This window comes from Macrobrachium nipponense, chromosome 1 (genome assembly GCF_015104395.2).
Source record: "Macrobrachium nipponense isolate FS-2020 chromosome 1, ASM1510439v2, whole genome shotgun sequence".
NCBI lineage: Eukaryota > Metazoa > Arthropoda > Malacostraca > Decapoda > Palaemonidae > Macrobrachium > Macrobrachium nipponense.
In genome coordinates this window covers 46,002,247-46,017,892 of record NC_087200.1, presented here as the reverse complement: position 1 = coordinate 46,017,892, position 15,646 = coordinate 46,002,247, and positions in this window count along the sequence as shown.

The window sequence follows — 15,646 nt, the reverse complement described above, 5'->3', positions numbered from 1 at the left end:
CATCACATATAATTTATAGCAGCAACTGCCGGCACAAGAGTCAAAAGATGGAATCGGCCTGGATTAAACAGAGGCAGGTAATGAACATCTCAAAAGGAACATGGGATTCAGATGTCACCGACAAGGTTTTCATTCAACCAACACTTTAGAAGATTAAAGGAAGATTATCAGCGGGAGTGACCTAAATTGGCTTACCTGTGGATGGACCTCTTGGCATAAATACCACCTTTTCTGTAACTTTTCTCATTCATCTACCTGAAGAGGGAGACAGCAGTCTTAGAAATATAGTATTTTTATCTCTATATTTTGGTGTTTTTATGGGCTCATTTATTATATATATATATATATATATATATATATATATATATATATATATATATATATATATATATATATATATATAATCTTTCTTTGCATCTTTTCTCACTTCCATGTGATGTCGATATTTTTTACAGCATCCTCTGACAATTGTTTGTCTCTCAGATCTTCTTTAATTACATCCATCAACCTTGGCTTCGGTCTTCCTCTCGCTCTCCCACCAGGCACCTACATCTGCATCACTCTCCTCCCTACATAAGTCGCATCCCTTCTCATCACTAGGCCATACCACTGCAGTCTTCTTTCCTGGGCCTTCTTTGATTGTTCTACGATTTTAGTAGTTCCTCTTATTCTTTCATTCTTGATCCTGTCCATTTTTGTCACTCCACACATCCACCTGAGCATTTTCATCTTTAAAGCATCCTCTTCTCTTGCACTCTCTTTACCGGCCATGTTTCTGCGCCATACATCAAGCTGGTCTCACTACTGTCTTATCTCTCTTCCTTTAATCTTCATGTTGATTCTGCGGTCTCACAAAACACCTGATATCTTTAAACTCCAATTTTTCCATCCAGCTTGCACTCTGTGCGTTATTTCGACATCCAAATTTCCATCATCAGCTACTGTTGAACCAAGCTACTTAAATTTTTCTACTCTTTTCAACCTTGTCCCTTCTATACTAAATTCGGAGTCTTGATCATCATTAAAACTTAGGTATTCAGTCTCTTCTTTCTACTTAATTTTTACTTCTCTGTCTTCCAGTGCCTTCCTACACTGCTCTAGTTTTGACTCCACTACCCCTCTGTTGGTGCCTCATAACACGATGTTATCAGCAAACAACATGCACGAGGGGGATTGATCTCTTATTCCTTGAGATTTCATATCTATAATCAGGTCAAAAAGATATGGACTTAAAGCAGATCCCTGATGTAAACCAACTCTTACTGGTATTCATTTAGTTAATCCAACACTGCTTCTAACCTGTGTTTTTGCTCCTTCATACATATCTTGGACCAACCTCTCATACTTTTCCGGTGTTCTTTTTACTCGAATGCACCTCTAACCCTCTTGTCGTGGGAGTCTTTCATATGTCTTTTACAAATCTATTAATACTACGTCCAGTCCTTTCTGCTTTTCCCGGTGTTTTTCCATCACCTGTCGGAGGGCAAACACTGCATTCGTCACTCCTCTTCTTTGCATGAATCCAAACTGTTCTTCACCTACAGATGTTTTGTCTCTAATTCTTTCATCCATTATTCTTTCCCAGATTTTCATGATGTGAGACTGTTACAGGTTCTCATCTATAAGCTGAGGGTAATTAACTTTAGTTTATTGAACAGATTACCAATTAAATTGTGAGGACTAGCCAACATTATGGAGAGCAGGAAAGATCCGAAAAATACTCTGGTCATGTGACTTACCAAAACAAACAACAGGTAAGATTCATAAACCTAGACAGTGTACCAAATAACATTTATACACTGATTACCTCATAAAACTAGATCACAGTATTAATATATTGTTACATGACCTTTCTTTTACACTTTTCTCAACAAAAATTTAGAATAACTTTTCTTCTACATAAATCGTCCCTGCAAAATACATCTAATCCTACATACTTAATTAGCTTTTTAGATTTATTACAAGCAATCCTGAAGACATTGAGGTTAATTTACAACACGACCACTTCTGGTTCTTTGTGGCTCTAAGTTATCAGCCTGAGGATGTATATAAGATTTATTTGCAACTTCATTCGTATATACATCAGTTTCAATTTCAATATCCGAATCCATATAACTTTCAGTTACTTGTCTCTGACGTCTTCCTCAGAAATTTGCGATTTCTAAAATATACTTTGCCTTGTACTTCTTTTTTATATTCCTTTTTGAAACCTCTTTTTACCTTACCTTTCTTCCATTCTTTTTTTTTTAACTGGTTGTACACGGATGACATCACCTGGTTTTAATGAGGCTAAATTCTTACATGATCTATTATAATATTTAGTTTGCCCAATCAATTTTTGTTTGATTTACTGGTATCCTATCAATAATGTTGAGCTTGAGTAAATTTGTTAGCAATTGACTTCGAGTTCTTCTACCATTCAAGAAGTTCTATATAGGGGATCATGGCCATCCTCCTGTAATTTTTTGAACAACAGTTTTATGATTTTCAGCGTTGTTGTTTGACTGGTGGTGGTAAGGGAATGATTTTACATGATTTTCTACAAGAAATTTTCTTTTAAAAATTTTGAAACTTGCTTGATGTAAATTGTAAGCCATACACTTAGTACAATGTCTGGAATACCATACCGTGAAAAATGACTCTTAATTAACCTTGCTTACAACATTTGACGCTAACATGTTTTCCAATGAATTTATCTCAAAATCTGATAAATAATAATCTACCAAAACCAAATAGTTACAATTACCAACATTAAAAATATCCATTCCAATTTTAGACCAAGGCCTAAAAAGAAAAACATATGAATTTAAGGATTCTTTGGTTTGTCTACTACCATTCTTACTACACACCGCACAAGACGAAATATAATTCTTTATATCTGCACCCATGCCAGGCCAGAACAATATACCTCTACAATACCTAATAGTACCAACAATCCTATTGTGCACATAATGAATTTGTTTCAGCATGTAAGACCTTAAACATGATAGGAAAACAATGCAATTACTTTTAAATTAAATCAGTATCAACAGTAAGTTCATCCCTAAACTAAAAAAAAAAAAAAAAAAAAAAAAAAGGAGATGTTATGATTTCAGGAACCTCTTTGCAATGAGTCGGCCAACCTTTTAGAATTGTTTCTTTTAACATTTTACTACCTGGTTTATACTTAACATTTGAATTAAACTCCTGCAACTGCAATTACATGCTTTGTAAACTCTTAGGACATTTCAGTAATTGTTTCTTTAAAATACTCTCTAAAGTTTTGTTGTCAGTTTCTAGAATAACGTCTTTGCCTTAAAGATATTGATCAAAATGTAACGCTGCAAAAACAATGGCATATCGCTGCTCTGTTTCAGTTAACGATTTAAACCTCTAGGCAAAGGACACTGGGTGACTGTTTTGCATTAAGACAGTGCATAATCCTGTAAAGACACATAACAATTACTGTCAAAATATTTCAAACTGGGAGCTTCAACAATTAGTTTCTTAATCTTGGAAAATGCTTCATCATGAAACGAGTTCCACTGCCATTCAACATTTTCCTTTATCAGATTTCTTAATGGTTGAGTTATTTCTGACAACCTTGGTAAACACTTTGAAAGATAATTAATCATCCCTAAAAATCTTTTCAATGATTTAACATCACTTGGCACTTTTAGACAATAAATTGCTTCAATTTTCTTTGGGTCTGGACGAACACCATCCTATGTTGGCAAATGTCCAATGTACTTAACTACTGTCACTAGTAATTTCATCTCTTGATTTAGCTTCATGTTTTCTTGTCGGCATCTTTGCGGTAATGCTAACAGGTTCTTATCATCGTTTTCCAAGTTTCCTGATCAGAATCTCATTTCCTTTGCCATAAACTAAGATAAAATGGTCCCTGATCATTTCTTCCTCATTATTATCATAATTACAAGTTTTGTAGAAAATTCTTAACTGAGTTATGAATTAGTCACAACTTTCATTTGATTCTTGTGTTCGCCTGAAAAAATTATATCTTTCAATAATTATATTTGGTCTGGGACTGCATTTTGCATCAAATTCCTTCAAATTTTATCTATTTTATATTTATCGTCCTCTTCATCCCAAGACAGTGTATTATATTTCTCAAAAGCTAACTCTCGTATAACATGCAAGAATGTTTCTACTCTCCGTCTATCAGCTTCCTTGTCTAAGCCTATGGCAATTTCATTATAGTTAGTAAAAGCTTCTTTGAATGTCTTCCATTTGAGGGCTACATTAATACTTGTACCAAAGTCCATAGGACTCGGTGAAGTTAACTGTATATTCATCTTTATGGTACAAAACTACTTAATTGTGATGAAAAGAAAACATTATCACACTAGGGAAAATCTGTATGTCGGCAACCGGCTTACGTCAACAAATTGGTACTGAAACTTGTAAGTCGTCACTCATCCTCATTTCTTCCTTAATCCAGCTTACACATATGTAGATAGGAACCACACCTGACACCATGCTACGAGTTCTTATCTATAAGCTGAGGGTAATTAACATTAATTTATTGAACAGATTACCAATTAAACAATGAGGACTAGCCAACATTATGGGGAGTGGGAAAGAACCAAAAGATACTCTGGTCACGTGACTTACGAAAACATAAATAATAGGTATGAGCTCATAAACCTAGATTGTGTACCAAATAATATTCATACACTGATTACTTTATAAAGTAGATCATAATATTCATATATTGTTACAGAGGCATGAGATTTTTTCCTCTGTAGTTTGCACAATCGTGGATGTCACCCTTAACTTTATAGATAGGCACAATAAAGCTTTCTCTCCATTCTTTTGGTATTTTTTCCTGACTATATTTTCTTTGCTAGGTCCCACAGCTTGTCTATTCCTTCTTCTCCCAGGCTCTTCCACACTTCTGCACGAATTCCATCTGGTCCTATTGCTTCACCATTTTTCACCTTCTTTAGTGCCTTTTTTACTTCCTTCCTGCTAATAGTATTTATAACATGCCAAGGTTCTGAAATCCATTTTCAAAGAATTTTCAAGGATATTCCTAATTTACCGGGTGTTCATAGTATTCTTTCCATCTCTTCCTTATTTTATCTAGGTTGCATAAAACCACTACATTCACATACTTAACCTGTTTTATATGGGAGTAGTCTTTGATGTTCTTGTCCCTTGTCTCCCCCCTCAGTTGTTTCCAGCTCTTCGTACATGTCGTCCAATGCTCTTTCTTGCCTTTTCTTGTGCAACTGCCTTCTTTTCTTGTTTCTTATGTCTTTTGCACCTCTCTTTATCCCTTTGCTGTCCATACTTTTCACATCATCTTTGTTGCATTTTTTTTTTTTTTTTGAGGGGGCTTTCACTGCCTCTTTCACTTCATCATTCCGCCACCAAATTTCCTTATCGTGAGAGGTTTTTTTCCAGATATCTTTCCCAGCAACCCCCCCCCCCCCCCCCACCCCCCCCCCCCCCCACCCATTCTCTTTATCACCATACTGTTGCACTCCCTCTAGCAATTTAACTTCCCTGAACACTCTCCTACATTTTTGCTTGCTTCCTCATCTTGTGTCCGATTCCACCACTTGATTTTTGGTGAGACACGTGCAGGCCCACCTTTTACTGTGTTCTTTATTTCCCAGTCCATTACCACTACCCTATGCTGTCCTGCCACACTTTCTCCATTTAAAATATTACAATTTCTCACCTCTCTCAGATGCGATCTTCTGCACATGAGGAAATCAATTTGACTTTCATTTAATCCACCCTCGTATGGAATTTACTGATTTTCTTTCTTCTCAAACCAGGTGTTGACAATAGAGAAATCAAATGTCATTGCACAATCCACAACTCTCCTCTCTTTCCTTCGTAATTTCTCTCTCCAACTCCCCAGCCACCATGCACCTTCTCAATGCCCTCGCTGGTCCTTCCTACATGTCCATTCATGTTATCACCAATAATTAATCTCTCTTCTGTTGGTCCATTTCCTCTCAAATGCCACTTTCTCAACTTCATTGCATCCTTCTTAAGGGGCATAAGCACTCACAATGTTGACTATTAGGCTGTTTAGGTTTTTTGGTAGAATTATTCCCATTCCATTTCTACCTTACTCATTTGTTCCACTCTATTTCAATTTATATCCACATCCTAGCTCTCTCACTTCATTTCCCCTCCATCTAGTTTCCTGCACACACAAAATGCTTATCTTTTTTCTCTCCATCAGATTCGGTATCTCTCTCCCTTTTCCAGTCATCGTCCCCACGTTCAAAGCTCAAACTCTCAAAACTACCACCGTCTTCCTTCCCCTCACTCTTCTCATTTTTTGTACTCACTTCTTTAAGCGGGGGCTCCTACTACCCAGTAGTCCTTGCCCATTTATTACAGTGGCTTGTCCCTCCCTGTGCATATATATATATATATATATATATATATATATATATATATATATATATATATATATATATATATGTATAAATATATGTTTGTGTGTGAGTGTGTGTGTGTGTGTGAGTGTGTAATTTTAATAGCCACAATGCCCTCTGATAAAAATGATCAGTAGAATCGCAACACCACACACACACACACACACACACACACACACCTATATATATATATATATATATATATATATATATATATATATATATATATTATATATATATATATATATATAGGTGTGTGTGTGTGTGTGTGAGTGTGTGTGTGTGTGTGTGTGTGAGTGTGTAATTTTAATAGCCACAATGCCCTCTGATAAAAATGATCAGTAGAATCTACACACACACACACACACACACATATATATATATATATATATATATATATATATATATATATATAAATATATATATATATATATATATATATATATATATATATATATATATATATATATATATATATATATATATATATATATATATATAGATATATATATATATCACTCCAAAGCCTATTACGCATTTTTTTGGTCGTGAGTACTAGAGCAGAATTCCAGATTAGTTAACACTTTACCTTTGTTATTAAACGAAATTAAAAATGAATACACTTTAAATTAGCATAGTGAACTAAATGTCAGATTAATATATTTTTGCTCACTGGTCTTTAGAAACCTAGAACCAACTTGAAATGAAAGTCAGAAAATATTTGCCCTTGGAATCATAACAAATAGATTAACCTTAGAGGATTTAGAGAAGATTTTTGTTGCAATGTTGATGCAATTTTCATATATATAAATATTGTAAAATATATAAATTAATGAAGCTTATCATCGCCTTTACATGGAGGATAAACTAACACTAATGATGCAAGAAATAAATATGTCGAGTTAATCTGACAATTGTCATGTTGAAAAAGCAAATGGAACTGACTGGAACAGAGAGACAAGACTGTAATTCAGAGCCAATTATGGACCAAAACAGGTAGTACTTTCTCATAGAATTATAGAAAGGTATAGATATAAATGAGAGTGATGTGGGTAAAGCTTTCCCTGAATTGTCTGAAATGGATCATGGTATTATTATCACTGACAAAGTAGGTTCTTTCGAGGAAAATTATATCATAGAAGAGGTACTTGAAAAGTAAATGAAAATCCTGCATCTAATATTTATGCCCCAGAAAATTATTTCCATATTTGACTCTAAGATGATCTCGCATATTTCTTCTTTATAAAATGCAATAGGATCGTCTGGGAGGAATATATTGTATTATTATTAAACTCAAAGATGTACAGCAAAAAATGATGAAAATGTGTAGAATTTATTGACATGAGCGATGACAGGATAAGAGGTATACGATATACAAGAGAATGTAGTAGATAAGAGAAAGCAGTTTAATGAAATGTGACCGATATATAACTGACAATGATTGAAAAAACGGGTGGAAAATATGCAGGTGGTTGCAAGAGGTTAAATTTGAATGTTAAATGAATATAAAATATGAATGCTATTGTTGATGAAACAAAAAAATTTGGGTCGATGGATGTTAATGACGGTGGTTATAGAACCCTAATGACTGACCTCAGCCAAGAACTAGGTAAAGCGATCCAGAAAATAAAGGAAATGAAGTACAAGGGTCTTAAGGTTGAACTGAGAGAAAACCCACAGTTGTACTGTAAAATAACATTTAGAGAGATTGGACAAGATTAAAGAAAAGAAGTGGGAATGGAAGTAAAGTAAAAGCCCAAAAGGTGGATGCAGCAAACTCTTTACTTTCGATGCAGCTACTAAGGAACGCTGCAAACACCATTTAGTGATGCCTACAGTCCAACTACTATGAGATTCAGGGCCTCTGTAACACGGTTTTTTCGCAATAACTTTTTATCTATGCATTTCATAAATATAACGCTTATTCAGAATACATATTATATCAACACATAAATTTTGTGTGTATTCTGCACTACGTAGGTTGAATAAATTTGGTACTTATAATGTAAAAGTGACCTTTTTTGAAGACGGGCTAACTTACTCAGAGAAAAGGTTTCGAACGCACTCGTTACGTAACTTATGACATCATTTCTTCCCTCTTTCTCGATGGATGATTGGCTATACGTAACGAAGACTAAACCTCTGGCAACAATGACATACAAATTTAAATGCAAGCAAAGCAGTACACCTTTATGAACTCTGGAACCTCCCCACTGATAATTGTTATAATGAACAAACCAACAAAATATGTTAATAAATACAAAAACACTTCGATTATTAGTCTAACTCCCAAAATAAGTTTCCAAAGAAATTACAGTCTACTTTATAGGTCACAATCAGATTGACAAGATGTAGGGAATAGTTGGTAATTACCAAAAACATAGTAGACAAGCTTGATTTGATAACTGCTATATCCAATGTCAAGCAATTTTTATTTATTGGCTATCTACCTATTTACTGAAAAAAAAATAGCCGGTACCGTATATTGGCTTTAAACCTTCACCAATAATTATCGTCAGAATGGTGACTCCATGAGGCTCCACTCACTTTCGCCTCGTTATAATTCAGGATAACACTGAAGGCTACCATGGGCATTGTTGGATTAGAAAATTTAACTTCTGGCTATAAAAACTAATTTCTCGAGTAGCTGTAAGAAGTGCTAAATGATCCTCAAGGATCCCAGCAGTTGGTCTAAACATTTAATTCATGTATATTACTGCTATACTGTTGCGGCACTACTGCTACAGTAGTATTACTACGCTAGCACTGATACCCAACCCACATCTATGTATCGTTCCGCCATTCATAAAGTCTTTGGGTTACAGAGCCGATGGCATTTCTGTCTGGTGGATGGGTGGGGCAACATTTAGTCAAAAGGTGTTTGTTTACCTTGCTTACGTAATGAATGTTTTTCGACTCTTGGCTCGTAATCATTGGCCATGGCGTCGGCTAGATCATTTTTACTCTATAAAAATTAAAACTATCGGGTTTAGGTTATTGATAATGCTGACAAAATTTGTGTGTGGTTGTAAAATATACATATGTCAACTTTCAGCTACATCCGATGCTTTGACAAGGAGCAAAGTCCAAAAAACCGTGTTACAGAGACCCTGAATCTTATAGTAGTGATGAACACCGACAGTACTAATCTCCTACATGGTTGGAGAATGAAAATGGAAGAGGAAGCCTGAAATCCCATGAGATTTGAGGTCTGTATAATGTATGGCAAGTACACAGGCTTGAAAAGTGAGAAATATGGGGCAACGAGAGAAAATTTTCAAAAGATCTTACACACAAAGACGAGCAGCAGCGTAATGAAGTATATTGAAACAGGGTAGGGTAATGAAAAGTGTGCATAATTGGAGAGAGAGAGAGAGAGAGAGAGAGAGAGAGAGAGAGAGAGAGATATGATCGTGCTTGATTAACAGCTGACAAAAATGCTTAATGAAAGCTCCTATTTCGAGGAAGCCATGAGTATACAAAAAGGAGGGTCCATTTAGCCAGATTCATCCAAAATTACATATATAATTTTACTATATATTTTTTTTATAAATATTGCTAGTACTGCTTTTAGAGAGAATTTCATTGACGGCTTGCCCTTAATAAATCATAAAGATTGGGTAGATGATAAAGTAATGGGTATATTTCTTACATATACCTTTTCGACATTATGGATTACGGCAGCATCATGATTGGTTTTAAATCGCTCCCGGAAAAGGAGATGATATATATATATATCTATATATATATATTATATATATATATATATATATATATATATATATATATATATATATATATATATTATATATATATATACATATATACATACATATATATATCATATATATATATATATATATATATATATATACTATATATATAAATAGTTGAGATACTGAATTGAACTGTAAACTACGAAATTAAATTTATTCCTAAAATAAAATAAAACAAAAATAAAACAAGACTAACTATCAAGAAAAAGCTAGTTTTAAGAAATCAAATGGAAACATCGGCTCATAGAAAACCGCCCATTTGGAACATTATCTGAGTAACTGAACAATTCTCGCAAAAGTACAGGAAAATGAGACCCTTTTTCTCCTCCAAAACTCCGACATATTTGTTCTACAATTTAACTAGTCACATAGGAAAAATATCGTCCCTCCATTTTGTCAAACACCATTAGGGCTTATCATAACTGATAATAGCTTGGCTCAGAGGCCACAGTGCGACAAATCAACAGAGTTCCTGTCAGAAGGAAATATAATTCTTATTAGCAAACATGCCACTAATAAAATAATAATAAATCTCATAATAAGTGCTATATATTTTATAAATGAGTCCACAAAAACAAACTGATAAGAAATCTCGTAAATAAGCCAGTGCAAATAAAATGCTAAAAAGAAAGTGCACGGCGCTGGCACATAATAGAGAAGGATCCAATCACGAAAAAAAAAACATTATTTACTTCTCTATGTCCATATTAATTGTTTATTGTGGTTTTCACGCACCCCTCATCTTCACTCAAAAGTTGGGCAGATAGTGTCTCAAAAATTATCTGAAAAAGTTCACATGGGAGGTGAAACATGACGCACGAGAGAACTAGCATTCTCGTACGGCCACTCCCTTTAGATGATGTCACAGTCATGTAACGAGTTCGTTGCGCAAAACAGATTGTGTCAAAACACATAATTTAGTTCATAATTCCTGATCTACACATAATAGAGTTTTCTACATTTTATACTTTTCCCCTTGATCCAAGAAGTAATAGTCTCGAAGGATAGGAACTATTCCTCACTGGCTCCGCCAACGGAAACATACGCAACACATCACAATGTTCCATCAGGATTTTTCATCGGAAACTCAGCTCCTTCTGAAGGTGACCTCTGAGATATTAGATTCTCCTTAACAAAGAACATTCCCTTTTGTCTCCGTGAGAACCAATGCTGATATCTATCATTTTAAAGAACGTAATTGTCAACAGATCCAATGCTCACTACACCGTTTTCTAATAATTTTCCATAGGTCAGCAAGAAATACAGTTTAAATATATATATATATATATATATATATATATATATATATATATATATATATATATATATATATATATATATATATATATATATATATATATATATATATATATATATATATATATATATATATATTGTGGGTTAAACCCATAGGTTGGTGGTGATGGATTTTATAATGAGAGGTAGGAAACCCAATAACAGAACGAGAAAATCTGGTATTAAGATTTGTGACCTTAAGGGAGAAAAGGGGGAGAAATTTAGGACTATGAGAGAAATGGCTGGAAAGGGGAACATAGAATTTGGACAGGGTAACTGAGTGGAAAATATCTGGGCAGACATGGGAGAAATATGTGGGGGAAGCAGAGGAACTGGTGGGAACAACCAGTGGATATGGAGTATCGAGAGGAAAAAAGTGGTTCTGGAATGGAGAGGTGCAAGAATCAATTAAAAGAAAATCAAAAGCATTTAAGTACAGGAAAGTAAGGCATGCACAGAGTTCAGAGGAAGGGCACAGAGAAGAGGAAAGAAAGGCAAGAAGGAGGGTAAGTATGGCAATTGGAAGGGTCGCAGAGCAGTTGAATGAAAGACTAGAACAAGAGAAGGAGAAAAGAATATCTAAAAGATTTCAAACTTGAGGGAAAGGTAGAGACAGGACAGGATGTGGGCAAATTGGGTGTCATCAAGGATAGTGAGGGAAATATATTGTTTAAGGATGAAGACGTTAAGAAGAGATGGCGAGAGTATTTTGAACAACTGTTAAATACTGAAAATGAGAGAGAGGAGATGGGGGAAGCACAGAGGGTAGAGGGACCAGTGATGGAGATACAGGATAGGAAGTGAAGAGAACATTAAGGAAAATGAAGAATTGTAAATCACCGGGTCCATATGAGTTTACAACTGAAATTATCAAATTACTAGGTACTGGGGGGAGAAATGGATACTGGGTTTATTATAAGCTATATGTGAAGAGGAAGAAATGCCAGGGGACTGGGAGGAGAGTCTAAAGGTATATACACACAAGCAGAAGGGAGATGTCATGGGTTGTGGCAACTACATGGGAATTAAACTAACAAAACATGGATTGAAAGTTTTAGAGAGAATACTGGATGAGAGATCAAGAGAGATTGTAAAGATCGTGAAATAGCAGTATGGATTCATGAGAGGAAGAGGCACGGTGGATACCATCTTCTTAGTAAGACAGCTACAGGAAAAGAAGCTAGAGGGAAACCACGAGCTCTATTGTGCATTTATAAACCTAGAGAAAGTATACGATAGAATCCTTAGAGAAGTGATGTTTTGGTGTTTAAAAGGAAAAGGGAAGTCACAGAAAAGTTGGTTAGGCTGGTCAAGATGATGTATAAATGAAAGAGAACAAAAATAATGACAGCAGTTGGGGAAACAGAAAACTTTGAAGTTACTGCTGGATTACACCAAGGGTCAGCATTAAGAAATTTTAGTTTGTGCTGGCCATGGATGTGTTAAGCAAAGAGATCAGGAATGAAGAGCTGTGGGAGTTGTTGTACGCCGATGATCTGGTGATTACTGCTGCTAAAGAGTAGTACCTATAGAGAAGGACTGGAGAGTGGCAGGAATCTTTGGAGAGGGATGGCTTAAAGGTGAATGAGAATAAAACACAAGTTTTGCTGAGCAGTAGGGAAGACAGAGACAGAATACTAATACAAGAAGGAAGAGGCTTGATTATAAAACAAGCAGAAAGGTTTAAATACTTAGGATCTACTTTAAGCCAAGAGGGGGGATGTGAGGCTGAAGTTGACAGTAGGATAAAAGCTGCATGGGGGATGTGGAGAGAAGTAGCTTGAGTGGTATGTGATAAGAAAATGCCAATCAAGCTACAAGTCAAGATATATAACACCAGTTTAATGTAAGAAGCAGAAACATGGGTTCTAACAAGAAAAGAGGAAGTAAAGCTTGGCAAAACAGAGATGAGAATGCTGAGGTGTATTATGGGAATATCGCTGCTTGAGAGATTGGAAAATGATGAAATAAGAAGGTGGGGTGGCTTATCAAAGATTACAGAGGTGATAAGAGTCACGATAGTGATGGTATGGGCATGTGTTGAGAATGGATGATGAGGAGGGAGTGAAGAGGGCTTGGGAGGAACCTGTTAGAAGAAGATGATCGAGAGGGAGACAGGGAATTAGATGATGAGATAAAGTGAAGGATGATATGGGGAGAAGAGGTTTGGTGGAGGATGATGACTTTGATAGAAGGCAGTGACCGACCCCATAATGTAGGGATAACTGTGGGAAAGACGAAGACACGCACACACACACACACACACACACACACACACACACATATATATATATATATATATATATATAATATATATATATATATATATATATATATATATATATATACTTAAAAATCACAGTAGATGCAAGTGACTTCATTATTTAAGCGAATACCACACGAAAATGATAGGCAGTAAGATAATGCCAAGTGCTTTCACCTTTATTCAGGCATTCTCGAGGAGCAAATGACATACAGTTGGATTGCAAGGTAAAAAAAAAAAGATCAAGAATAACAGATGGTTAATTGTCAAAAGAGTAAAACTCAAAAAGATAATCCAGGGTAATCCTAGGCCACGCAGTCACAAAGTAAAACTATAGATTTAACCATAAGATATATGGAAACTTAGCCATGCAAAGCTCAAAACATGTATAGAACTAAATATGTGAATTTGGTGCTTATATTTATCTACATTCTTTTTAAATTATAAAGTTATCGAGGTTAAAAAAAACAAAAACTTAAATTTCGAAAACAACCATTATTTAGCTTAATGAAATAAAATTCAAAGATATTCTTTTAACTGTGTCGTTACACGGGTTTAAGATCTTGCTTCACTCCAGTTAATAGGGTGATCTAAATCTCTCATATGTACGAATAATGAATTCGATGTTTGGCCAGTTCTCACAGAATATTGTTGTTTGATTTGTTGTGAAAGTGATTTTCCAGTTTGCCCATAATATATTTTATCACATATTTTACAAGGATTTCATATATGCAGCCAGAAGCATCTTTGGCAATTTCTTATACTAAACTCATAACATTAATATTACTTAAAACATCATTTATGTCGAAAATATTTAAAAGTCTAAAAATTTTTAAAAACCTTTCATCATACTGTAATTTGAGAATGTTATGCTTACTGAATTTAAGTTTGTTATTAGTTAAATAAAAAATTTTCCTAGCTCTTTTCCATGTTATATCTACGACAGTCCTTGGATATTAAAGTTTCAAGACAATATCATGAATAGCTTTCATCTCAACATCAATAAACTTTGGGCTACAGACATGCAGAGCCCTAAGAAACATCCCACAAGAAACGGAGAATTTATCATTTTGATTGAGATTGTAATAATAATGAACAAAAGAGGCAATGTTAGTTGATTTTCGACAGACTGAAAAAGTGAAATTTCTGTCATTTATATGAACGATTACATCAAGAAAATTCAAATTACATTTCTTTCTTCCTCTACATTAAGTTCTAATGAAGGGACTAAATTATTTAGCTCAATCAGAAATTCCTGAAGATTTTCGTGAATTGGACAAACGCAGAAAATATCCACATATCTAAACCATATAAACCATATAATATTTTAGGGCAAAATTTATGACAAGAATTTTGTCATAAAAATTTCCATGTAAATATTGCTAAGAACAGGAGATAAGGGATTACCCATAGCCAGCCGCGACCTCGTTGGGTCCAAGGGTTAACATCTCACTTGATTGATTAGATAAGATTAATGACTTAGTTCAATTAGTATGCCTTTGCAACAGGTAACTTGATCAGCGACAACGTAGGACCAATGAAAAAGGAAGAGAGCGAACATAAAATAGTCAATTTATTAATGTAAAAAATTTACTAAAACTACCAAAACTGGTTCAAAAGAAAACACTATACCTAATGTTAAGTATAATTTCACTCAAATGCAAGGGATATTACAAGGTTTCTATTAAACCCCGTGGCAGTGAAAGCTATGTTAAACAGTTACAAACACTAACTATTGCCACACCAGGAAATATGTAGATGTAACTAAATTAGCCAGACCTAATTCTAAAGTTAACGAAAAAGTAAAATAGGATTTCCTACGATGAATCTGAACCAGAACAATAGGAGTAAAAGCACCACTCAAAGTAGCGTCTATAATCACTTAGAATACAATTTACAATTGTTTC